We start from the raw sequence: 27,793 nt of genomic DNA on the forward strand, positions 1-27,793 counted from the left end.
ATTAATGGACTTTCTAAATCAGGTAGAAATTTATCTCCTTCCTGTGACTACATTCCCAGATTTAGCTGACTTCCTGTTACATACCCCCCCCTCTTGTTTCAACCCTAGGGTTGGGACACAGATTTCCAGGCACGCATGTGTCAAGCACTGCTGACTCACTGATAAGCCTCCTATTATCCTCAAGCTTCCGGATGAAACTGTTTTGTCATCTTCATTGACGGATTTCTCATAAATGCCACACAGTTTGTCTCTCATCTCATATACACATTCTTCAACTGCATTTTTGGCATCATTTCGCTCCTTCTCGTTTCTGTCATCTTCATTGACAGCTTTCTCATAAATGTCAGACAGCTTGTCCCTCATAACCGTCTGTCCAATCCACCATGGAGGACCGTGATCCATAGGCAACTCAATTGGGCTAGTCTTAATGTCTTCAACATTCTTAAGACACCTCTCTCTGCAATCCATAAATGTTTTCCACAAAACTTTGAGAACCTTTGCTTCACTAAGCTTTGTTCCAAGTAGGGACTCTTGACATCCCTCTGTGACTTGAGTTGCCTCTCCATACATCTGTACACAATCATTGACTTTTTGTTGTAAAAGGGAATGATCTTCCTTCTTGAGCTTTGCTTGCTCTAAGATGCTGTGCAGAGGATTTTCCAATTGAGACAACAGGCTGTCACACATTTCTTCAAAGTGACCCCTGTTCCTTTTCCCAGAGATATCAATATCATTCACCAAACATTTCATATTCATAGGCAGATCTGAAGCATTTGCACTCATCAACTTCTTAAACTTTTCGCCCTCCTGAGCGAGTCGCAGTAAAGGCCTACTATTTGATTTGATATTGAGTTTATATTTCTTGCCAAACTCTTCACAGAAGAAGCCAACCAGAACATCATCAACTTTCCTTCCACCAACATAGGGGTCAAAGGCAACAACACAGTTGAACCCAGCGATCTGGGTGGTATCCATTATAGACCTCCTCTCTGCATCAGTGAAGAAGCATGGAACTGCAACACATTCTTTTACAGGTTTCTTCAATGCACTTTCTGCTGAACTATTTGACCGCTCAAGGTCACCTAGTTCTTTTTCTCTATCTGAATTCCACATGGAATGCATCTCAAGATCACGATCAAACTTCTGCCACCCGTCTTTCACCAGTTTCATTTTAGAAATATTCTCTGAAAGGCACTTGAAATTCATTTGCTTCACGTTTTCACCAACAGCCTTAGTTTTCTCCACTAGGTGGCGTTTGCTTTTTCCTCCCAGATTTATATCACTTGCTTTAGTTTTCTCCGCTTTAGTTTTCTCCACTAGGTTTTCAGCCTGAACTGAGAAATCATCACATTTCTTACACAACTCCTTTATTTGCTGAAGTTCTAATGATACATTTTCCAATGCTTGAAGTTTTTGAAGGAACGGTTTATTCCAAAGGGGTGATTCAAGCCACGTGTCATCACATTTCTGAGGCTCACTCAGGACAGACCCCAAAACACTGATCCTTTTAAAAACTGCATCAGGCACACTATCCCCTCTTTGGGACAGATCCTCTGTTGCCTGGAATTCCTCTTCCAGTTCCTGCAACGGAATCTTCATCTCTTCTACTTGCTGTTCTAAGGCTCGCTTAGACTTTTCTAGCTCCTGAACGCTTTTCACAACATCATCCTTGGAGCTGACCAATTCTTCCATTTCTGTACGCAGCTGTTTAACACTTTCTAGTTCAGCCTTACACTCTAGAGCTTCCTCCAAAGAGCGAGCCAAGAACAGGGCTTTGCTCTCGTTATCACGCACCTCCGTTTCTGCACGTGCGCGTTCTTCTGCATATTTTGCAGACACAGTCTTCTCTTCACCAAGCATCTGATCAAACTTCTTTTTCACATCTTCAACACACTGTAATGAACCAACGCTTTCTTCCATGCGTTTTTTCATATCCGCTATCTGAGCTTGCAATGTTGCGACTTGCTCTGATAGGTTTTTCTTTGCTTCCGCCTCCTCTTTTAATTGTTCCAGGAAGCCATTTTTCTCATCTTCCATTTGTTTGAGCTTTGTGCTAAAACTCAGCCTTTGACACCTCTCTTCCTGTAAGAGTTCCTGCGTGTCTTGCAGCTGCGATTCCAAGATAGAAAAATCTTCCGCAATTTCTCTAGATTTGCGGTCTGCTTGAGAAAGCCGATTTGTGACACTGTCCAACTCAACCTGCAATCGGTTTGCCTTCTCTGACAGCTTAGCACACAATCGGTCACCTTCTGACACCTTGACTTGCGATTCCAGAAGCTGTGCCTCTACTTTTTCCCTCTTATGTTCACAATCTCCTTTTCCCTGCATAAGAGCCTTCACCTCATTGGCTAGCATCTGGGAATAAGAATGTAATTCTGCCACACAGGCTTCTTTCTCCTTTAACTGCTGCTGGACACGTTGGGCTTCCCCTTTCCAACTTTCACAGTCCGCACGCCATTCATCTACCACATTGCTCAAAGTAGTGAGCTCATACACAGTACTCAGTAATTTAGCCTCTCTTTCACTTTTCTCTTTGTCGCTGAGAGACAATGTCGCTTTCAGAGCAACATTCTGTTCCTGCGACTCCTGCAGGTCTATTTTTGTAGCTCCCAAAGACTGAAGACTTTTTTCCAGCTGATTACGCAACTCCAACATATCAGCCATACTTTGCTTCTGCAAAGTCTGAATTTCACTTTCCTTTTCCATGAGGATGGTATCTTTCTCCATTATAGTCTCTCTGCGTTTTTGCAACTCGACCAAAAGAAGAGCAGTGGATTCTTCCCACTGTAACACATGAGACTTGAGTAGTTCATTCGTTTCCTGCAAGTTTCTATGCTCCATTTTAAGCAATTCCAAGGCTTGTTCCTTTTCTTCCATTTTCCGTTGCAAGGCATCCAACTTAGCCCTGCACACATACTCGGTTTCCTCCATACCGATGGCCTCCATTGGCTGCTGGCGTCTCTGTTTCCAGCCTGCCATGCTCTCTTGATGAGCCTTTTGTTGAGCTGCAAAGCTCTGCTGAAAATCCGCATTTGCCTGCTGTTGAGCTGTATTTGCTTGCTGTTGAGCTGCATTTGATATAATCAGATGTTTCAACATCTCCTCCATTTTGAGTTTACTTTTCATCTGAGCACACTGCGTCTCCATAGCGGTTTCATCAGTGTTGCTAGGGACAACAACCTTCCTCTTTAGTAGACTCTCTTTAGGCATGGATGGGGCTGGTTCAGACGGCAACATCCCCTCCATCCATAGAATCCGGTCTCTCATTTCATCTATCTTTGCATTCTTCAGGCGTTTGGACCGCCCCATCTTCAATAACTCCACAAACAAATTTTTCACAGTCCAGCAAACAATTTTCAGACCACTGTCTCTTCAACACATGTAGTTTTTCTCTCTCTTGCAGGATCTCTTTTCCTGCGCACACAGTTTGTGCAGTCACTTGCACCAGACACAACAAAGTTCATCAAAAAATTTTGAGACCCCTGTCTCTTTAAAACACTTTTTTTTTTTTTTTCTGTCAGGATCTTCTCTCCTGCACACATAGATTGTGCAATCTCATGCACCAGACAAAGTTCATCAAACATTTGCACTTCCTTGCAGGGATCTTGCTGCTTCTGCCCACTGCATACCTCCACCATATGTGAGGGATTAGCTCGGTGGCGGGTGTGGATGACCCCTTGGGGGGTGTTTTTTCCCAGAGAGGTAGCCGACAAGTGCTTGCAAACAAACAGTGTGGTTTATTAAATGGTGTTTTCTTCACCAGGCTGTATGCAGCAAAACATCCAAAATAAAATAAAACAGAAAATAAATCCTTGCCTCTGTGGGCGGCTACCTTCTCACAACTGGAACCTGCCTAAGTGTCTGTCTCCAACCTACCGTCGGGCAGACTTCCTTGTCCTACAGCGGACACTCAATAGTCCTTTTATAATAGTTTCACAGGGCAACACAGTCCTTTTGTTTCTTTCACACAGAAACACTTCGTCTTCTCACCTTTGAGACGTATTCACCCTTGGTTACCGTCCCGGGCACACATCACTCCGGGGGGTCTTCTCCCAGGCCCACACATCCTGTCGGGAGGCACACGCTGACTGTCCTCCTGCTCCCAGCCCACATGGCTTCAGGACACAGCTTCTGGAGGCAGCAAACAATAGGACTTTCTCTGAACAAATTATAGAGCCTTAACTCCCTCATTCTGAACAGGTGAAGGCCTTTCAACTTCCTGCTGGCTAGCTCTGTAGCCAACACCCTAAATTAATTAATGGACTTTCTAAATCAGGTAGAAATTTATCTCCTTCCTGTGACTACATTCCCAGATTTAGCTGACTTCCTGTTACAATATGTTTGCTTCCTTTTGTATACTATAGGTGACCGGTAGGGCGACACGGATATAGCGGATATTGTCGCACAGCGATACAAGATATTTGACTGGTATAGTATTCCAGAAATGGTAGTAACTTACAAATGGATCTTGTAATGCTGACTATTGGGTTGTTTATAATATCATCTTGCACCCTGATACCGATGGGTAATTCCCTATGTGACTACAACAGGCAGTGCGGTTGTGATGATAAGATATCGGTCCACTAGAGGGAGCCCAACGCAAAATATCCAGTGAGAAAGCAGACAGCATCCGACTGTAGGATGCAGTCCGGGAGACGTAGGGTTACAGAAAGGGAACAAGCCCACTCCGGTGAGCAACGTCCTCACTTCCGGCGGAACCGGAAGTGATGTTATGAAGTCACGCCATCATCCACGGAGACAATAACAAAGAAAAAAGATTGCCCTCACTCCCGGAGCGACCGGAAGTGATGCGGTTAAGCGGCGCCGCCGCTAACTGCAATTACAAATGATTAGTCTCACCGGAGGGGACCTAGTTTAAGCGCCAAACATAGCGAGGAGGGCGTATTTCCATCTCCCTATATATTACCCAGGCAAGGCAAAGGCAGGTAGGCAGGTGATGCAGTATATACGATACAGAGGTAAGTGATATCGGCTCCAGAACAATAGAGGGATCACTGGCTGGATTGGGGATATACAGGCTATAATATCCAAAACATTGTAATTAACCCTTGTACCTATGTCTTTCAGGGCTTGGATAGCCCAGGACCTTGGGTCCATATAACTGGAATATATGTTTGTTGTAAGCCCCCTTTCCTGCCTCTAATACTTTCTCAGCCTGAAGAGAGGTATGTATATATGTCAAAACCCCCCCCCCCCCCGATACTACATCTGCCCCTACAGTCTCTGGTTCCATGCCAGAGCTATGACAAGTAATCCCTACACATATATCTATATAAGATATTGGTCCTCCTTTTAGGTTAACGTGGTCGTCACAATTGACCCGTATCCCGAGGATATATTTCTTATCAAGTGCACAGTGGAAGGTGTCTGGCTCCCGGATTATAATTGTGGTGATTATCGTAATGTGAATGCTAGGTGGGTGTTTATATTATACTACTTACTTTAATCATTATATAATCGATAGCCACCCCCTCTTATCCTTTCTTCCCTCTATGTAGCTATATTTCACCTCCTAAATATTCACCGTTATCGAAATAAGTAGCTATATATAATGGAGATATTATAATCCTAAATGCTCTCCATTGAAAATGAATAATAATATATATACCCATATCCCTAGATTTATTGCATCTGGGAGTGAATGTACACATAAGGACGAATAATTTAGGAAGAGGACATCCACCTGCTAAGGGGTGACTTTACCCCAAGAGGCTATAGTGGAACTATCCCCAGAAGGTTGGTGAAAAATAATGACTACATCAAATTGCTAGCGACCACATGGCAAACACAGATATATATATATACTGGTACTTTGATTCACAGCCTTGCCTTTGATGAAGTAGTCGGGACCCAGCATATCGGACTCGGTGCAAGAAAAATATACCCTTGAGGTCTTTTTGAGGTTTATTTTAGACTCTATATGGTGAATATGGAAGCAATATCTTCCGAACGGCATATGTATCGCTGCAGCCCTGTCGCCTAATACCGGTCACTGCTAAGAAGGGTCAGTACAAAACTAGAACTATAAACATAGACATAAAAATATTTGATAGCATATGTATGGTGTATTATGAAATTTGCAACTCACATTGATTTGATATACTTTTATGTTACTTATAGAAACATCGGTCTGTTATGGTCTCTCAGGCCCTGAGGAAGCCTTGAGCGAAACGCGTCGGCTTGCTGGGGACCTACCGTGACCGAACTCAGCTTGAGACCCATCTTCCATCCTATACAGGCTTTGTCTTTTGGCTTTAATCCCTACGGGATATGTTTCTAGACCAACAGTGACATTATATGTTTTGATTTTATCTGTATGTCAGTGTGTTGCAATGATACATGCATGGTAGCCCATGCATGTCTTTTATTCTCTTTATGTATCAATAAAATGTATTTTTGATTTTATAATTAGTTTTGTCTCTGATCCTTCTACTCCCACTGGCCCGCAAAGCCCCGCTTTTTCTATCTCAAGTTTTTTCATTAGTGTCAAAGTATATTGACTCCTTTCTTCAACCGTTAGTTTGTCAATTACCTTCATACATCAGAGACTCATCTCAAGTTCTTGACGCCCTGGGATCCTACACATGGGAGGATGATTACATGTGGGCCTCCCTAGACGTAACATCCCTGTACACCTCCATACCACATGATATAGGACTCAGAGCCATACAGCATTTCTTGATTCAATCAGACTCATTCAATTCTGCACAATCCATTTTTCTTGTCGACTGTACTGATTTTTGTTTGCGGCATAATTATTTTTCTTATCTAGAACAGTTTTACTTACAAATCAAGGGCACAGCCATGGGTGCCAATTTTGCCCCAGTTTACGCAAAGCTAACAATGGGCCTATGGGAGGAATTTTCCATTTGAAACAACAACCCCTATGCTCGTCATATCGTCTATTATGGACAATATATTGACGATATTGTTCTTATCTGGAACGGGGGAGTTGAGACGTTCAACTCCTTCGTGGCCCATTGTAATGCCAACTCCTTGGGCCTTTCGTTCACGTCTGTGATCGCCCCTAAAGAGTTGGTGTTCTTGGACCTAATTCTCTCCCATGATGGCCCTCTTATCACTAGCAGTAATCACATTAAATCTACTGGTGGTAATTCTTATCTTCACTACACAAGCTGTCATCACCCAGCGTGGAAGCGCAATATCCCCGGGGGCCAATTTCATAGGCTCCGGAGAAACTGCTCTGACCCAATTGACTACTGTAATCAGGGGGCCAAGATGATGAAGTGTTTTTCAGATAAAGGTTATCCTCCATCATTGGTTAAAAGTGCCTTTCAGGCACACCTGGAACCCGCACAGTCCCGTAAACGTACCAAGAAGGACAATACAAATACTGTGAGGTTTGTTACTGGCTTTAATGATCAGTATAGGGCCATTTCCAACATTATTAAAAAACATTTCAGCATTTTTCGACTTGACAACAGATTGTCTTCCATTCTGCCCCCCAGCCCATAGGTCACCTTTAAGCGGGCACAAACCATTAAAAATATTTTGGCCCCCAGTATGCTGAAAACACAATCACGGGTCCTCCACGATATTAGGTCTTACTTTGACAACAGAACAGGAATCTTTCAATGTAAGAAACGAGGATGTTTAACGTGTCAGTCTGTAGTTCACGCATGCGCCTCCATTGACAACAAAGGTGACACTTACTCCATCAAACACTTTATCACGTGCTCTACGGAATACGTGATTTACGTGTTAAGGTGTCCCTGTGGGTTGTTATATGAAGGGCGGACTATGCGTACTTTACGCAAACGCATAGGCGAACATCGCAGATTCATCCAAAAAGGATGCGACAAACACAGCATTCCCTGACATTTTTTAAAAATGCATGATAAGAATTTTAAATATCTTGAGGTCATGGCCATTGAAACCATCCCAAAGGGCACATTAACAGACAATGAGCGTTATTCCCTTTTGTGTAAAAGGGTGGTTTTTTGGATTTACAAATTTAATTCCTTGGCTCCTAATGGTTTGAACGAGGAGTTAGAAATTAATAGTGTTGTTTGATATTTATGTGGCTTTTGTCCTTATATGAGAGTAGTGACATAACATACTTCCCTTCCTTTTATCTTTTTATCTGTTCCTAATCCTGTATTTATACTTATATTTATGGTTAAACAAAACGTACATATGAATCTATATGTTACATGGATTCTATGGGTCCATCATGATGAGGGTATTTTTTATGGAGGATTTTAATAATATAAGATTTTAACAAAAGGTTTTTTATTAATTATTTAGCATTTTTATTATTATGCATTCATGGCATTTTAAGTAATTTTTTAATATTAATGTTTTTTTAATAATATCAATAATGTTTTGCAATTGTTAGCAGTGTACATCACATCCTCAGGGTTGCTTTGGGATTCCCGTACTATTTCCTGTTTTTTAGTCTTTGTTTTTCTCCCTGATTTTTTTCTTTGTTTATAATTGGCCAGTTATTTTAAGCCCGCCCACCATTCCGGCTTTATATACTTTCTGGTTGCCAGTTGTCGCAACTTGACAAATCGCATGCGCGCAAAACATGTAGTTGCGGCAACCAGAAAGCTTGTGTGTTGATGCCCGTAGCCAGCCCGGCTTCCTATTGATCAGCAGATCGTCACTTCCGGTGACGCGATCCTCGCGTCATTTCCGGTCACCACGGAAGATCCGGCAACCCAGCGTAGGGAGGTATACCCGGCTCTGGGTCTGTGTGGCGGCCTTGCGCAGTGCCCGCTTCAGCCGGGGATTACCACAGTGACGCTCAGGGATCTTCGTCCTCTGCTAGGCACCATCTGCTGCTTCAAGCATTCCCCTCGTTTTCACCAGGGAATCCCACAGCACTTTAAGGAGGTCTGGGAGTTTCGGGACTGGTTTGGCACATTTTATATGTTTATCTTTATTTTCTTCAATAAATATTACTATTATTATTCAAGAGACACTCTCCAGTCTATTGTCCATAGAGCGAAGTTGCAAACAGATACCAGTGAGCGCCACCCTTCTTTTCCAGTATCTACAGTTTGTGACATCATCCCATGTTAAGGGTTCGGCAGCCTTGGTACAGAATATTCCCATTGGTTATTGCCATGTTACCACAATATTTGGGTCCATGATTACCTAGGGACTTGTCTGCAGGATCAGCGCCTGGACTGTTTTTTTGTGTTTATAGTCTTCAAGGGATGGCAGACCCCTAGCAAATTCAATCAGTTACATCAGCATTAGGGGCTTAATAGCTCTTGTTGATCCAGGACCGGTTAATTTTGATAAAATTTAGCTGGTCAACCGAGTCTGTGGACAGATGCACTCTTTTGTCAGTCACAAAACCTCCAACAGCACTGAATGTCCGTTCAGAAAGCACGCTGGAAGCAGGACAGGCCAGTAGCTCCATTGCATTTTGAGCAAGTTCTGGCCAGTGGTCCATCCTCAAGACCCAGTATGCCAGTGGATGTACAGCTGGAAAGGTCTCCAAGTCTGCTCTTGCGCCTAGATAATCATGCACCATATGATGGAGACGCTGCCGATTGTTGCTTAAACCTAACAGCCCTGGGTGCTGCTGAGGACAAAAGAACTGTTTAAAGGCATCGGTCAGTCGGCCGCCTTCTCCACCGCTCCTCCTTTGGCTGAACGATGCCTCAGAAACACGTCCAGAGAATGTTGACCTCCCAGTGTCTGGAAAGGTGGTACACAAATCTTTTTTCAAGGCCTCCTCAAGATGTTTCATCCTCTGCTCCCTCTGCGAAGGCAGGATGAGCTCTGCAACTTTACCCTTGAAACGTGGATCAAGCCAACCAGTAATTATCCCTCTCCTTGTTAGCATGAATCCTCGGGTCCTTTTACAGGCTTTGCAGAATCAAGGAGCCCATGCAACGTAAGTTGGAGGAGGCATGAGCTTCTGAGTCCTCTGGGTCACTAAGGATGACATTGTCAGTAGGAGCAACCTCTCCCTAACCACGTAAAACTCCTGGGGTTTTTAGGCAGTCAAAACCATCCCTTGAAGACTGCTCTATGCTATCCTCTAAAACTTGTGCAGAGCGACAAACCTGAATTTGACCCTTGCAAATACAAAGGCACGTATATGTGCGGTGCCTGCAACTAATGCAGGTACATGCACACAAAAAATAATTCCATTTTACCCAATGGACAAAATTTTGGGCCAAACATTTTGCCAATTGTCGCACTCACGGGGTAGTTTATTTACTGCTCTGTGAGTGCGGCTGCTTTTATGTCGGAAAAAAAAAACCAAAGTTTTGGAGACGCGCCTACCGACATATAAGGAGCATGAAGACTTGTGACCCAGAATTACCACTTGGCCGACATGTAAGTTTGGTACATGCCGGTAAATTTCCCAAACTCAAATTCCTTATTTTGGATCGGATCCATCCAAGCTCCAGAGGCGGAGACTGGAATAAACGTCTCCTGCAGATGGAGCTCAGATGGATCTATATGTTGAGAGCTACTAAGCCCCCAGGCCTCACCGATGTAATCTCCTTTAAACCCTTCTTGGAGGGTTTCAACTCAGGGGGCATGGAAAAATAGGGTTCTACATGGTTGGATTCTCTAATTTTCTATCACATTTGGGCTTTTGGTTTATTTTCCTTTTATAAATGCTATCTGTATACTTATCTTTGCAGGTATTGGAATCCTGACTGATGCTAAGTTGGCTTTGACACATTAAATGTTCAGATATTTATTTTTTGATCTTATCGTTTTCAATTTTGTCCACATATTTTGTTGGGCATTAACATGAGCATTTTGATTAATGAGTATACCTCATTTACCCAAATCTTTTATATTATGCAGGAACCCCTCTCTTATTTAAATTGCTGTTATACAATCTACAAGGTTCTATATTTCACAGACATGGATCTGTGCATGCGATTCCCCTTTTCTTTTTGGTCAGCCCAGCACGGTAAGAGGCGCCATCAACTGGGCGCCTTGCATGGAACGTGTTTTTTTCCTGCTGACACCTCCTTCTGAGCTGTCCACCACGTATCCAATGCCAGCCCCACCTGTGTTCTGCGCCGACGGAGCACCTCCCGTGTCGCGCTTTCATGATGTCACGCGACCATACGTGCGTGTGTCCTCAGTGGGGGCGCATGTAAACAAAGATATATCAGCGCAAGCACAGAATAAAAATAAAAAAATGTAAAAAGCAGCTGACACAAAGGTAAATAGATAAAACCCAATGTAAACCTGATATTGAAAAAGTGCAGCGCTTAAAAGGTTAAAAAACAGATCAATGAGTAAAACAAGAGTCCTTGAATGGCACAACAAATATCTTGAATAAATGAGGGAAATAAAAGTCCGATAGGAGAATCCAATGAAAGTGCTCAGTGCTAAATGACACACAGGAAAAGGTGCTTTCAATTGGTGCAATCCTTCACCAGAAATACTAGCCTCTCACCTGAGGGCTGTGATAAAACAGCCTCAAACACTCCCAGTAATGTAAGTCTCCCGATCAGGACAGCAATCCCTTCGTCTCAAGGTTGTAATCACAATGATCCCCATAAAGAATGAAAAAGGGGCAGACCACAGTGCATTAACTTTATAACATGACGTTTATTAATAATAAGACAGCCTCTTACTTGTAATGCTGATAAAACGAGCAGGGTGAAAGAACAGCTGATCACCAGACAGAGCAAGACGCTCTGCTGACAGGGACTGCGAGTGACGTCACAATCTCCTCCCCCTTCCGCACGCGTATCATCCGTGGGCGGGACTTCTTCAGCGTATGGGCGGAGGGACGGACGTCACTCATTTATCTACGATCCCCGCTCAATTAAGCATCGTTGCTGTCATAGCAACGTCGGAGGCCGGACCGGAAGTGCCCCGGGGCCCGCTACACACAGGAAGCTGATGCTAACCTCGGAGCAGGAACAACAGCCTCAATATGCCCGGGAACAAAAACACAGGCTAAAAAACAATATCGCCCATTATTGCTCAAGAGCGGGGGTATTAATTTAAACAACTCGAAAAGGCATATTTGGGAACACATACCCATAAAATAAGCTTAACAGGTTACATATATATGTGAGGGGATCATGACATGTCACCCGCAGCCCCTGTGTACAATAACTAAAAATTAATGTACATAAGAATTTAAACACAATAAAAGCAATTACTCAAAAACACTGGAAACATATGTTAAAAACATATGTTAAAAATCATTTACATGTAAGAATAAAAGATATTAAAAAATATTAAGAAAGTCAAAAACATACATACAATTGATATTGATTAAAATCAATACCAATAAAATCCATAAATTGATAAAAAGGAGGGTAAAATAAAAGGAACTACCGGTCTGAGATAAAACAGTTGAGTTCGAAGTCCACATTTAGACCTCTGGGGACCCCAACCTTTGTCTCGAAGATCCAGTATGATTTTCGTTTACTTATTTGTCGTGTGAAATTACCCCCCCCTCCAATGTTTCTTGACCTTCTCGATCCCCCAAAATTTTAACTCTTTAGGGTCTTTATTGTGAAATTGTTTAAAATGCTGAACTACATGATGGGCTTTCTTGCCCTTTCTTATGCTACTCATGTGTTCACCAATACGGACTTGCAGCGCCCTAGTGGTCCTGCCCACATACTGGAGCCCACATTTTCACTCCAGCATGTAGACCACCCCCGTTGACGCACATGTGATCAGATCTTTGATTTTATAGGATTCGCCCGTGGTGTGGGCTACAAATTTCTCTTTTTTATATTGGACTTTGAAGTTTTACAAGCCACACATCTTCCACAGGCATGGAAACCTGATAAAAATGAAAACAACCTATTTTCGCCCAGATTGGGGGGGTCAACTACCCCTGGTGCCAGGAGACTTCTCATTGTGGGGGCTTTTTTATATAAAAACTGGTTTGGTGGGTAGGATGGGACCTAGAATCTTGTCCTGCTGGAGTATCGACCAATGTTTGGTAATAATTTTCTCAACTTTCTTATATTGAGCATTGTACTCCATGACGATCCTACATCCATCATTATCATAAGGTGCTGCCTGTGTCTTGTTAGTCAATAGACTGGACCTCTCCTTATTTTTTACTTCAAGAATATCCCTCTCCAATTTTGTGGTATCATAACCCTTTTTAACAAATCGTTTTTTTAAAACATGTGATTGTGCTTCATATTCTTCGAATAGTGTGCAATTCCTTCTTAGACGCACAAACTGCCCTTTGGGTATATTACATAACCAATTCCTGTGGTGGCAGCTGTCTAGCGGGATATACGAGTTACGATCTGTTAATTTAAAGTGCGTGTGCGTTTTGAAGCGATCATTATCTTTGGAAATGACAAGATCAAGGAAAACAATTTCACTGTCACTCACAGTCCATGTGAGGACAATGTTTTTATCGTTGTTATTCATTTTCGCCATGAATTGATCTAAGGTCTCTCTTGTGCCATCCCAAATAAGCAACACATCATAAATATATTGTTTGTTGCACAGTAGCTCCGGAGGGCGCTCGTTAAAGATGACTTCTTCCTCCCAGTGGGCCATAAAAAGATTGGCCACACTGGGAGAAAAACGAGCGCCCATCGCTACACCTCTTGATTGCAGATAATATTGTCTATCGAACCAAAAATAGTTCTTTGACAAACAAAAAAACAAGCTACTCAAAAGGAAGCTACGCTTCTTTCTCGGAAGATCCGATTGTTTAAAAGCCCATTTCACTGCATTCTGGGCTTCCTCATGATTGATGATGGTATAAAGAGAACCCACGTCTGCTGTCACCAGCAGTAATGTGGGATTACATGGTAAATCCTGCAAAGTTTTGATCACATGCTTAGTGTCTTTCAGGTAAGCTTGTGTGGCAACGACGAGAGGTTGGAGATGTAAGTCAATGTACTGACCCAGTCTCGATGAGACTGAGTCAATACCATTGACAATTGGTCGACCCGGAGGGACCTCACTGTTCTTGTGTATTTTTGGTAGGAAATACACAACTGGTGTACGACAGAACAGTGGGTCCAGATATTGCGACTCCTTTTTGCTTAATATGCCTCTCTCCCTTCCCGTCTTAACCAATTTTTGCAACTCTCCCTTAAATTTTATAAGGGGGTCCCCTGGCAGGATAGTATATGTCTCTTTATCTGACAAAAGCCGATTCATTTCCTCTTGATAATATCTTTTGCTGAGTACTACCAAACCACCTCCCTTGTCAGCCGGTCTGATAACAATATCCGTATTGGCTTCTAAGGATTTTATGCCTGCTCTGATTGACATGGGGTCAGTATACGGCTTAATCTTCAAATTCTCCAAATCGCTACACACCAAATTTTTAAAAACATCTAAAAACGTATTATCTTTGTTCACTGGGTTAAAAACAGATTTATTTTTTAACTTGGTATGTGTATGGGGTACTGGCCTTTGCTCAGTGCTCCCTACCTGATCTGAGTTCCGCAGGATGGGGTTAGAGAGATAGTACTTTTTAATGTTTAAGCTCCTAACAAATTTCTTAATTCCTACATAAGTCTGGAATTTGTTTAAGTTTTTTACTGGAGCAAACTTAAGGCCTTTGTCCAAAACCCTTATCTCATTAGCATCTAGGGGAACTCCACTCAAGTTAAAAATACCTGTGCCTATCGGGATTTTTTTCTTTTGTACTCGCCTTCCCCCTCTTTAAGGGAGAGTTGCAAAAATTGGTTAAGACGGGAAGGGAGAGAGGCATATTAAGCAAAAAGGAGTCGCACTATCTGGACCCACTGTTCTGTCGTACACCAGTTGTGTATTTCCTACCAAAAATACACAAGAACAGTGAGGTCCCTCCGGGTCGACCAATTGTCAATGGTATTGACTCAGTCTCATCGAGACTGGGTCAGTACATTGACTTACATCTCCAACCTCTCGTCGTTGCCACACAAGCTTACCTGAAAGACACTAAGCATGTGATCCAAACTTTGCAGGATTTACCATGTAACCCCACATTACTGCTGGTGACAGCAGACGTGGGTTCTCTTTATACCATCATCAATCATGAGGAAGCCCAGAATGCAGTGAAATGGGCTTTTAAACAATCGGATCTTCCGAGAAAGAAGCGTAGCTTCCTTTTGCAAGTCCGTATTGGTGAACACATGAGTAGCATAAGAAAGGGCAAGAAAGCCCATCATGTAGTTCAGCATTTTAAACAATTTCACAATAAAGACCCCAAAGAGTTAAAGTTTTGGGGGGTCGAGAAGGTCAAGAAACATGGGAGGGGGGGTAATTTCACACGACAAATAAGTAAACGAGAATCATACTGGATCTTCGAGACAAAGGTTGGGGTCCCCAGAGGTCTAAATGTGGACTTCGACCTCAACTGTTTTATCTCAGACCGGTAGTTCCTTTTATTTTACCCTCCTTTTTATCAATTTATGGATTATTATATCCATAATATATCCAATATTTATTTATATTGATTTTAATCGATATCAATTTTATGTATGTTTTTGACTTTCTTAATATTTTTTAATATCTTTTATTCTTACATGTAAATGATTTTTAACATATGTTTTTAACATATGTTTCCAGTGTTTTTGAGTAATTGCTTTTATTGTGTTTAAATTCTTATGTACATTAATTTTTAGTTATTGTACACAGGGGCTGCGGGTGACATGTCATGATCCCCTCACATATATATGTAACCTGTTAAGCTTATTTTATGGGTATGTGTTCCCAAATATGCCTTTTTGAGTTGTTTAAATTAATACCCCCGCTCTTGAGCAATAATGGGCGATATTGTTTTTTAGCCTGTGTTTTTGTTCTTGTTCCCGGGCATATTGAGGCTGTTGTTCCTGCTCCGAGGTTAGCATCAGCTTCCTGTGTGTAGCGGGCCCCGGGGCACTTCCGGTCCGGCCTCCGACGTTGCTATGACAGCAACGATGCTTAATTGAGCGGGGATCGTAGATAAATGAGTGACGTCCGTCCCTCCGCCCATACGCTGAAGAAGTCCCGCCCACAGACGATACGCGTGCGGAAGGGGGAGGAGATTGTGACGTCACTCGCAGTCCCTGTCGGCAGAGCGTCTTGCTCTGTCTGGTGATCAGCTGTTCTTTCACACTGCTCGTTTTATCAGCATTACAAGTAAGAGGCTGTCTTATTATTAATAAACGTCATGTTATAAAGTTAATGCACTATGGTCTGCCCCTTTTTCATTCTTTATGGGGATCATTGTGATTACAACCTTGAGACGAAGGAATTGCTGTCCTGATCGGGAGACTTACATTACTGGGAGTGTTTGAGGCTGTTTTATCACAGCCCTCAGGTGAGAGGCTAGTATTTCTGGTGAAGGATTGCACCGATTGAAAGCACCTTTTCCTGTGTGTCATTTAGCACTGAGCACTTTCATTGGATTCTCCTATCGGACTTTTATTTCCCTCATTTATTCAAGATATTTATTGTGCCATTCAAGGACTCTTGTTTTACTCATTGATCTGTTTTTTAACCTTTTAAGCGCTGCTCAGTGGGGGCGCGCCCAGCCCCTGTGATCCAGGGAGCCCGCGGCGGACACCAGCTGAGAGCCATCCATGCAATTAAATTCACCTGAACAGGTAATATTTAACCAAGCCCCCGTCGGCAGCCTTCTGTGCAGTCTGCCATTCGGGAGCTTGGTGTCTCGCACATTCTTCATTTTTGTTTTGGCTGTTACCAGGTAAGCGTTCCTTCGCACAACCTCTATTTATCTTTAACTTGCTTTGGACAAGGTGAAGCGCTCGACTCTTTCCCTGTTGTGATAATCTACCAGACATTCTGAATTTATCATTATCTTTTTACTATTTGTCAGCAGTACACCATTGAGGATTACCCTCCTCCTCTTAATAAGGGAACGCTATTTGCCTTTTTGAGTCAAGCCTCATCAAAACCAATATACAATTTTTGTACTAGGGTATTTCAAAGGGACATTTATAATCACAACCGTCTCTAGTCTTGCAGGTATTTTAATCCTAACCTGCTTTTTTACCAATGCTCATAATGCTCACTATATGAGCGGCATTAAAATAATATAACAACCTACATTGTACTCTTTGAAGTTCATAGTTTTAATTGAAATCTTTGGGTATTTTTTCCAGAGAAAAGCATGTCTATATTCCCTTTTTTTTTTTTTTTTTTAACCTTAGTTTTGCATGGTTTCATCTTGACAGGCTGTTCAGCCAATTGGACTCCAGCTATTCCAAATATAGGGAACGCCAAACCAACAAATTAACCATCTGAGGAACACTTACCTCCATTGGGCTTGTTTTGAGGCCCCACAGCATCAGTCAGGCTCCAACCTACCCTGCTTTGTTTTTATTATTAGAGCAAGCATTCAGTATCCATGTGCAGTCAACCATGTGAGTTATTTCTTGACTTATAATGCATAACGATATTTTGTTATAACTTGTAAATCTGTGACAACTGTATGCAAAATCTCATTGTTATTTTTAATACCAACAGAAAACCACCCAAAGTCACCCCTGATGAAGAAGCAGTGTCTTCGAAACGCGTCGGGTATCAACTTTGGATTGGGTGGTTGGTTCTGACACTATGTTTACATTTGATGCTTGCGTATGTTTTTAATGTATATTATGTATTTTTCATAGGTTTAATAAAATTCATATATTTTTTCAAAACTTTTTTGCTAACAATTTTTTGTATATTTGTGCCTAAAAAATTCCAACCCAAGGGGATAACCATATACTTTTTGCCTATGCCATCCTCTACATCCATGCTGCGGAAATCCTCATCCTCCTCTTCCTCCTGTGTATTTTGTGGCCCTGCAGGAATGATATCTGCATAAAGGGGGCCTTGTGAGGAAAGGAAGTCCTCCTCTTCCTCCCACTTTTCTGCCTCAAGTGCCCTGTCCATGATTCCACGCAGTGTGTGCTCCAGCAGGTAGACTAGCAGGATAGTGTCACTGATGCATGCATCGTCCCTGCTCACCATCCTCGTGGCCTCCTCAAATGGTGACAGGACAATGCATGAATCCTTAATCAAAAGCCACTGGCATAGCGAACAAAAGCCAAGCTCCCCTGACCCTGTCCTTGTGCCATACTCGCACAGGTACTCATTGATGGCCCTCTGCTGTATGTGAAGCCACTGAAGCATTGCCAACATTGAGTTCCATCTGGTGGGCATGTCACAAATGAGGCAGTTGGTGGGCAGGTTGAATGTCAGATAAGCGAGCACTGCCATTGAATGAACGGCGGAATTGGCCACAGTCTTTTCTGGCCTGCCTCAGGAGATCTTGGAAGCCTGGGTATCTGCTCAAGAAACGCTGCACCACCAGATTTAGAACATGTGTCGAGCATGGAACATGTGTCAAGTGTCCCTGTCGGATGGCAGAGAGAAGGTTGGTTCCATTGTTGCATACAACCATTCCTGGCTCAAGCTGTTGTGGCGTCAACCATCTCTGAGCCTGCCCCTGCAGAGCTGACAGAATCTCTGCACCGGTGTGACTCCTATCCCCTAGACAAACCGACTGAAGCACAGCATGGCATCTTTTAGTCTGACTGCTTGCGTAGCCCCTTGAATGCTTAGGGAGCACTGCTGCTTCAGAGGACAATTGAGCAGAAGAGGATATGAAGGAGGAGGTGGTGGAGTAGCCAGATGTGGCAGAACCAGCACCAGCTTTTTGAAAGCGTGGTGGCAAAACAAGCTGCAACACCGAACCCTGTCCTGCATCCTTCCCAGCTGCCAGCAGCGTTACCCAGTGCGCCGTGAAAGAAATGTAACATCCCTGTCCATGCCTGCTGAACCAAGAGTCAGCAGTAATGTGAACCTTCCTGCTGACCGCTTTGTCCAACAAGGCCAAAACACTACCTTCCACATGACGGTAGAGAGCCGGAATGGCCTTACGTGAAAAGAAATTCCTTTTTGGGACCTGCCACTATGGTGCAGCACATTCCACAAATTTGCAAAAGGGAGCCGAGTCTACCAGATGAAAAGGCAGCAACTGTAATGCTAGTAATTTGGCCAAGCTAGCATTAAGACCCTGAGCATGTGGATGGCTGGGACAGTATTTATTTCTATGGTTCAAAAACTGGGGTAGTGAAATTTGCCTGCTGCTCAAATCAAGTGGTGGTGTACTGCTAGCAAATTGGGTGCAAGTCTCTGTGCAACTCATTGCTATACCATCATCCCTCTCAATGCTGTTATTTGAGAAGGCATGTGAGGTATAGTAGAGTTAGAGATCACAGATGAGGAGCAAGGTGATGTATGCTTGTTTTGATCTAGTGCCTCTTTCAGGTGCTGTTGCCAACAGACTGCATGGCAGGTCATCATATGCCTTGTCAAGCATGTGGTGCCCAAGCGGCTGGTGTTCTGGCCACGCTTGATCCGCTTTAGACAGATGTTGCAAACAGCAACGCTGCAGTCTACTGCACAGGTGCTGAAAAAAGCCCACAATAATGAACTTTTGGGAGTCCGCATGGATTTTGCAGCTCCCTGCACCTGTGGAGCTCTGTGCTGTGACGCAATAGGTTGGCTACTGCTATGGCGGCCCCTCCCACATGGAAGAAAAATATATTTAAAATATATTTTAAAAAAACATTTATTTTTCCCAAATATATTGGAAATATATTTGAAATGCTACAATTTTGGCCATATTCAATATATTTCTAAAATTTTTATCCCAAATATATTTGAAATGCTACAATTTTGGCCATATTCAATATATTTCAAAATATTTTTTCCCTAAATATATTGGAAAAACATTTTTCTTCCATATGGGCTGGAGTACATCCTGCCTCGTTTGAGTTGTCCTCATCCTCCCCCTCCTCCTCCTCTATCCTGTCAGCACCCAAGTACAGTCAGTGACCTCATCATCCCCTACTTCCTCATCACTGGAGCAAGCTTGGCAATATGCTTCAGCTTTGGCAGCATTGACTGCTGGTTTCTTGTCTGTCGTTGTCACCCCCTCTTCTCTAGGCTCACGTTATTCCCTTCATCAACCTTCAAACCAACATCACAGCTTTCAAATTGCTGCGCATCCTCCAGCAGCATGTCACTGACACTATGATCGAATAGTTCAGGTGACTCCTCCATGCATGATGGTGGGGCGACAGAAGGCGTAGCTGTGGAACGGGCCGCTTTGGCAGCTGCGGTGGAAGGCAAACTACTGTGAGCGTGGGTGTCAGAGGACGAGGATGTTAAATATTTATTCCAAATTCATAATTCTGCACTTATTGGAATTATATTATATTCACAGCAAGCTTGCAAAATATATGTGATTTTATGATTAATCATAGCATTAATATGTGTGGATGACCTTTATCCGGTGATTAACAATGAGATTCTTCATCTGAGCTGAGACAGTAAAATGTCAGATAATTCTGGAGTATGTAGCTAGTTGGAAGATGACATATAAGGTATCTGCCGGGATAGTATGTCATGGAAGTCAAGAATAGGATCCATGTGTAATACTAGGAAGATACATATAGTAGTTTAAATAATGTTAGTTAGGATTAGAGTAATCCCAGTCATAATTAATAGTATTTGTATGTATTTACTTAATGTTATACAAGTCGTATAAGTTGGTTATATGTGTTACTTTTGTGTAAGATAAATGATGGTTATATGGTTTAACATGACATTAACCACATTAGAGGACAAAAATAGGGTGTTACATGTGGGCTTGTCAATCAAAGTCCATATATGACTTTATGGGCTTAGTACCTCCTCTTGTATAGAATAACTGACGTTAGCAGAGTTATGTATGCCATACAAGGTTTTGAGCTTTGAGATCATGACGTCTACATGTAAGATAAATTGCCAGGCAATTTGGACCTCGGGAGGACTCTCACACACAGACCAAGGAAGACCACACATCACATCCTCTCCACACAAATCTATTGATAGTCCTTTTTGACAACCTAAGCAGGTGTTTTGCTCTCTGAAACCTAGCAACGTCATTTCCTGCTTCTTCCCAGACGAGAAAAGATTAACACTGAAGAAGGACACAGAATAACACACATGTCTATACAGCCATGACTTCAAGCTGAACACATTTTTCCATGAATTACTGTTTTTATTCCTCATATTTTTACCTACACTGAACTGAACTGTTATACCTTTTACGTTGTATTGTTGATGCCAAGTGTGTTTGAATAAAATCACACTTTGTTTTTAAAGTCAGTCTGGCTATCAATGCTAATCAAATCGAAACGCCTAAAGAGATTAGAATATTAGAGATATTCTATATTTTACATTTGGCGAGCGCCAGCCATAGTCGTCAATTTTTTTTTCCCACTTGCTAAGAGGGGAGACTGACGCAATTTCATGATTCATCAAGTTGAGAAAAAAAATCAACGATCAAAGAACCTAGCAAGAAAAAGGCGTTTGATTCATCAGATGTGGACAAGACGTCCAGTGATTGAGCCGACTGAAAACGAGGAAATCTTCTGATCACGGTGAGTAAAAAATATGGAATTTATTGATGACTTAGCTAGAGAAAGCAAGCTAGCATTTAAAGATGTGTCTTTTTATCCAAATGACAGTCACTTATGGGAATATATGTACAATGAATGTTTACAGGCCAATACAAAGATTGACAAATCCAGGTTTATTATGCACAAGTTACGAAAAAAGATAAATAATGTGTTACAGTTAGTAAGAATATTTAATACGATGGTTATTACTATACCTGCCAAAAATGTTTGCACAGTAAATCAGACAGAGACTAACAATGTACAGAACACAGGAATACATGAAAATGTGTCCCAAGATTCCCTTAACTGTCCAAACTGTGAGATTCTTTATAATTGCATAGAGGATCTTGAAAAACAAATAAAATCTAAAACAAATCTTTTGTTGAATGACAGTAGACAGATTGCTGTAATAACAACAGGTGACAAAAAGATTGAATGCAAGTCAAAGGCTCAACCTTCTTATATTCCTGAAAGTTTGGAAATTGAGAAAGTTGATGCTGATGACGAAACAGAGATTAAACATAAAAACTTATTATGTAGAACTGCAAAACTAAAGTTGCAAATACATGACCAACTAATGAAAGTTTTAAATTATATCCCACCATATAATTTGAATTTGAATGCGTTTCACAACGCAGATGTATTTGAGTCATACACTGACAGATACAATCTGAAAGACGAACGGCGCAATCATATATTTTATCTCTGGTTGCCTGCACATTATGCTCGACGGTTAACAAAGTCACCTGTTACTGATGACCAAGGTCAGGAGAGACATAGTGACGCAATGGACAGATTGCAACAATTGCTGCTATGTACGACTGGTGAAGAAGTACCATCCATAGAAATGTTAGAATTATTACAAACTACTGTAGACGAAGACCCGTTTGAATTTAAGATTACATTTTGCAAAGCATATAAAATGATTTTGGGTGTAGATGATGACAACGACACTGGATTGATACATTCATTTGTGAAAAAGTTCAATTACCTTGACCCAACTTCATTAGCCATTGCACAGGAACGACAAAATTTGAACGATATAGTAAGCTTCATTGATAAAGTTAGGAGACAATTGAAACAGAGCAATCTCACATATGAGGTAGCTATGATTCAATGTGACGACAATAGTCCGACAGCAGACATGTCAGACACTACAGATCTCAGCGAGAATGACGACGACAGCTGTAGGCAAGTGAGTCAAGGAGGTCATAAAGTTGGCCATATGAAAAAACATTGTTGTAAGCTTAAGAGAGACTCACAAATAAACATTCAAGACATGGAGAATGAAAAAGCAGCTTTTGAACAACCTGCTTTATTATGTCAAGATATATTTTTGACGGAATTGCCTTATGCCACTGAAGTCAAACAGATCAGTACTTTAACTGTTCACAGCAGTTCAGACAACATGGCAAAAGGAGCTGTCACTGACAGAGATGGTTTATTGCCATTGCCAAAATTAGAATCACATCAAGCTTCAATTTCTCTACCATTAGAATATGTTGCACCAATTATATTGGATGAGAATGGTAGACCACATATACATAGTTTGCTAGATGGTAAAAAAATGAATTTTCTCATTGATAGCGGAGCTGAGATTAGTCTAACCAGAGAAAACATACCTGTGAAACCAAATTCCCCTATATGTCATATTATGGGTTTTAAAAATACAAGTAATTCCACTGCTAGACAAATGTCTAATGTAACATTTGAAATACCCGGACAAGTTAAAACTAACATTGACATTTGGTTTGTCACGGTGCAGAGAATATACTTGGCAGTGATGTAATCAACAAACAAAAGTGGGTGATTGATTTGGCTAGTAAGAGTATTTGGAAAGATCCATCTAGGCCCAAATCAGTGCTAATTGATCCCTCTGTGTACAGTAATGTTGGTTCCATTACTGATATGTCCACAGAACAAAAATGGCCTAATACTGATGGCAATTGTGCTTTAAAGGAAGTGGTACAACGTTTTCCATGTTTGTGGTCAAAGTTCAAAAATGACATAGGAACTTTGAAAAATACTGAACTGAATATTGAAGGAAAAGATCCAGAACCTCATAATCAGTATGAGTTACCACTAGAATCAGTTGGTCCACTTTCGAGTTTGAACAACTAGGAATTTTAAAGAAAGAATAATCAGTGGTAAATAATTGTATTTGGCCTATCAAAAAAGCTGATAATTCATATTCTTTATCAGTTGACCTAACGACATTGAACAAATATGTCACAAATAACACGGTCATTCCTGATAAATCTAACCTGAAGCAAAATTTGGATACCAAAGCTAAAGTGTTTTCGGTATTAGAAATCTCTAACAGTCATTTTTCTATCCCTTTAACTAAAAGTTGTCAGTACAAACTTGCGTTCACATTCAACAAAGAGAGTTATACGTTCACTCGATTAATACCTGGCCTAGGTATTGGTGATGGTGTAGTTCATGAAACTATAGCAAAAATATTGTTAAATTTTTCAAGGCCAGAATGTATTTATCAGCATGTGGATACGATTCTGCTGAGTACTGAGAATAGTGATGAACATATTGCTCTTTTGTCTGAGTTGTTTACGTTGCTACAACTTGCAGGTCTAAAATTAAACACGGCAAAAGTTCAGCTGATGAAAAGTCAGGTGAAAAACTTTCACATGCAAATTAGTCAAGTAAAGAGACAATTGTTGCAAGAAATAATTAGAGATATTACTTCTATCCCGACTCCAACAACTCAAAAGGCATTGCATCAGTTTTTGAATAAAATAAATAATTGTAGAGAATTTGTAAACAGTTTCGCAGAGAAAGCTAATCCATTATATAATCTTTTGAGGAATAAAGGTAATGTAGTTGACCAATGGGGTCCAAATGAGAATTATGCTGTTGACGTGTTGAAAAAAGATTTGCAGAATGCTCCAATGTTAAGTACAATTGAGGTTTGTTCTGAAGTACCTTTTGTTTTGAAAACTCATGTATCTGAGAAAGCAATCTCAGTAAAGTTGTCTCAACTAAAAGATGGTAAGGAGAAAATAATTGCCTATTTCTCCAGAGTTTTATCATTTTTGGAAAAAACTTTTGAGTCAGATGTAAAGCAACTGCTAAGTGTTTACTATGCAATTAAAGTAACAGAGAGCATAGTGAAATCAAACAAGATAATTTTAGAGACATCTGATTGTTCACTAAAAGATATTTTTGAGAAAGATGGAGAATATCGAGAAATATATCCTCAATGGATTAGAACATTTTCATCTAAAAACATTCAAATAGATGTTACAAGACATTTTCAGATAAGCACACAATCACATGTTTATACAGCTGTATCTGAGAAGTCTGTACTTCGTGTTTCCAGCATAAGAGCTGAGAAAAGTATTGAACCAGTACTTGTTACTGCAGAACAGTCTAACACTAGAATAAATGCTTCAACACAGAAAACAGTTACGCATATTTCTAAATTTATAGAGATGAGAACAAAGGCATAGTCCATTGTCATCTCTGGGGTGATACAAAACCTTTCTTTGTTTGTGAAAACAAGATTTTGTGTCATGACCAAAAGGAGATGTTGCGTTCTGTCACACCTAAACTTCACAGGATATTTGTATTATAGTTTAGGACTTCTTAGACAGAATGAGTACAGTACATTTCATACAGAAGTTTTTCTTGAAGAAACATATAAAGTATTTAAATATGGGGGTGTGTGGCGCGCTTCAGAAGTGGAAAAAAGTTAAAAGTATTAATTGTGGTTAAAATATAATAAATGTGTAGTGTAAAAAAATATTGCTGTTGTTACACAATTCCTTATCCTTGTGATTGTGGATATGTTGAACTTCAATCAAACCGAAATTTAAATAAATAAATATGCAATCTATAAAGTGTTAAACCAGGTATTCCAAACTATAAAGTGCTGGGTGCTTTCAATCTTCAATAAATACATATCATACCAACAAAGTCTTTAAACTCATTTAAATTAATAAAGTGCAATATCAGTGAATGTCCGTTTTTTCCATCCACCACAGAAAAAATATATTCAGCTGTGTATCTTCAACTTAAATCACAAAGTGCTTCCATGCAAAAAAAAAGGTGCTGTGACTTGTTCCTCCACCAGGTGTCACTTCTAGGTGCTCTAAACTCTCACCTTAATGGAGTATATAAATCGCCTGTGTATATATATTTGACCCCCGGTTAGGTGATCAATGGCTTGTGTGTCCTGTCTCCAGAGTCCTATTCGTGGTCCCGGGATACCTCTCAGGGTCCGTATTGGGGTGCTTTTGTCCTAAGGGGTCCTTAACTCCTAGCGCGACCTTGGGGCTCATCAAACACAGAGGGCCATCATGGTGCAGTATTTAAAACCAATTTATTCATAAAAAAACGATTGCACTTACATTTAATCAACTTGTTATAGGCGTAGAAACAATCTGAATAGCATTGGGAGAACTTGGCTCCGGTCCGTAACGTCACTTCCGTTTTTTTGGCGGCTCCTCCTACGTGTTACGTCACGTCACGTGACTTCCTCAGGGAGTGGCCTATACTGGATGTGACGTTTATTTATATTCGTCGGGCCGAAAGTGTCGCCGCGGCCATTTTGAAGGAACTTGTATATGCAGTTCCGGCGGATGTTGACAATCCGCCATATTGCTCAATGTTCCCGAGCTTGATTACACTAATTATTTTTCCTTTATTTACCCCGGAAGTGAGGTTATGGGCTATGTTTACTACAATGATATCTGTACATTGCATACACCAAAAAAACATGATATTCGATCGTCTTATTATCACTGATTATTATATTAGTTCATAAGAAGCATACAGGAGAGATTACATAAATTAGAGAGAGTGGGTCTATTTATCCATACTCTTAGTTTTGCAACATCTTCTCATTTCCAGCACAGAATGCTCCGCTAAAATTTTCTTTAACTCATTAGATATTTTAAATGTATGGGAGAGGGGACTAAAATACCTTTTTATAAATATAAAATACTTTATTAATTTAAATGAGTTTAAAGACTTTGTTGGTATGATATGTATTTATTGAAGATTGAAAGCACCCAGCACTTTATAGTTTGGAATACCTGGTTTAACACTTTATAGATTGCATATTTATTTATTTGAATTTCGGTTTGATTGAAGTTCAACATATCCACAATCACAAGGATAAGGAATTGTGTAACAACAGCAATATTTTTTTACACTACACATTTATTATATTTTAACCACAATTAATACTTTTAACTTTTTTCCACTTCTGAAGCGCGCCACACACCCCCATATTTAAATTATTGTATCAACTGGTTCCTGGTACCAGTCTCGTGGTGCAGCAATAAGAAGGGACCTAAACTACCTCAGATAGCGCAGGAACCACCCACACACACATAATTGTCTATAACATATAAAGTATTTTTTCACATATAGTTTTACAAATTCATGAAACTTTTGTCCCATAATGTTTTAACATTTGTTGAAAAAAAAAAAAAAAAGGTAAAAGAATAATGTAAATTATTTATGCCAAAACAATGATACTGCATTTCTTTTACAGAATGGTGTTTAAAACCAAATAAATATGGAGGATAATAAGCTCCTAAGAAGGGCAAAGATAATATCAAGAAATCCAAAGTTGAAGAAGAGATCTTTTCGAGAAGAAGATTGGACGAACGATTTATACTTCATATTTATGACTGTTTTATCTTATTCAACAAGGTTTTTTCTAACCTAACAGAACTTAAAGAAGAACATATTTCATAAACATTATATGAAGAAAGGATTCATCAGAAGAAACTTTATCTATTACAGATAAAAATAAGAACTAAAACATTATTTTTTTTCACATATACATTTTTGTTTATCCAATTATTTTGAAACTAATGTTCATATTAAGTTAAGAGTATCATTATTATTATTTTTTATTTTATTTTTCCTTATTCATATATTGAATATTTTTAGGTAAAAACTTCACTATCATTCTAGTAAATAGAACATCCTTTGTTAAAAAGTTAAGAAAATATATCACTCTTAAAAAAGAAGAAAATTAGGAAGTTATGACAAGTATATTTCCAAAGAGCTAAAATATTATTTAAGCACAAATATGGAAATCTAATATTACATAATTTATTATTATTATTATTACCATTATTATTCATTATTGATATCAATTATTATGTTATACAGATTTAAAAATCTATATAATTATTTTAGAAATTTGAATAGTTAGATCCAAGAGGAGCTAAATTAAGGAGAAAAGAGTTTAGAAGGAGAATTATTTCTGGCTGGTTCAGTTCTGAAGAATTTTATGTTCGATCATTTGATACAAGGTTGTGTAAATGAGATACGAATGTTTTGTGTGGATTTATTATTTTAGTATGATTAATCATAATTCAGGGGGAATTGTTAAATATTTATTCCAAATT

The sequence above is a fragment of the Pelophylax lessonae genome (genome assembly GCF_965119305.1).
Source record: "Pelophylax lessonae genome assembly, chromosome: 1".
Taxonomy (NCBI): domain Eukaryota; kingdom Metazoa; phylum Chordata; class Amphibia; order Anura; family Ranidae; genus Pelophylax; species Pelophylax lessonae.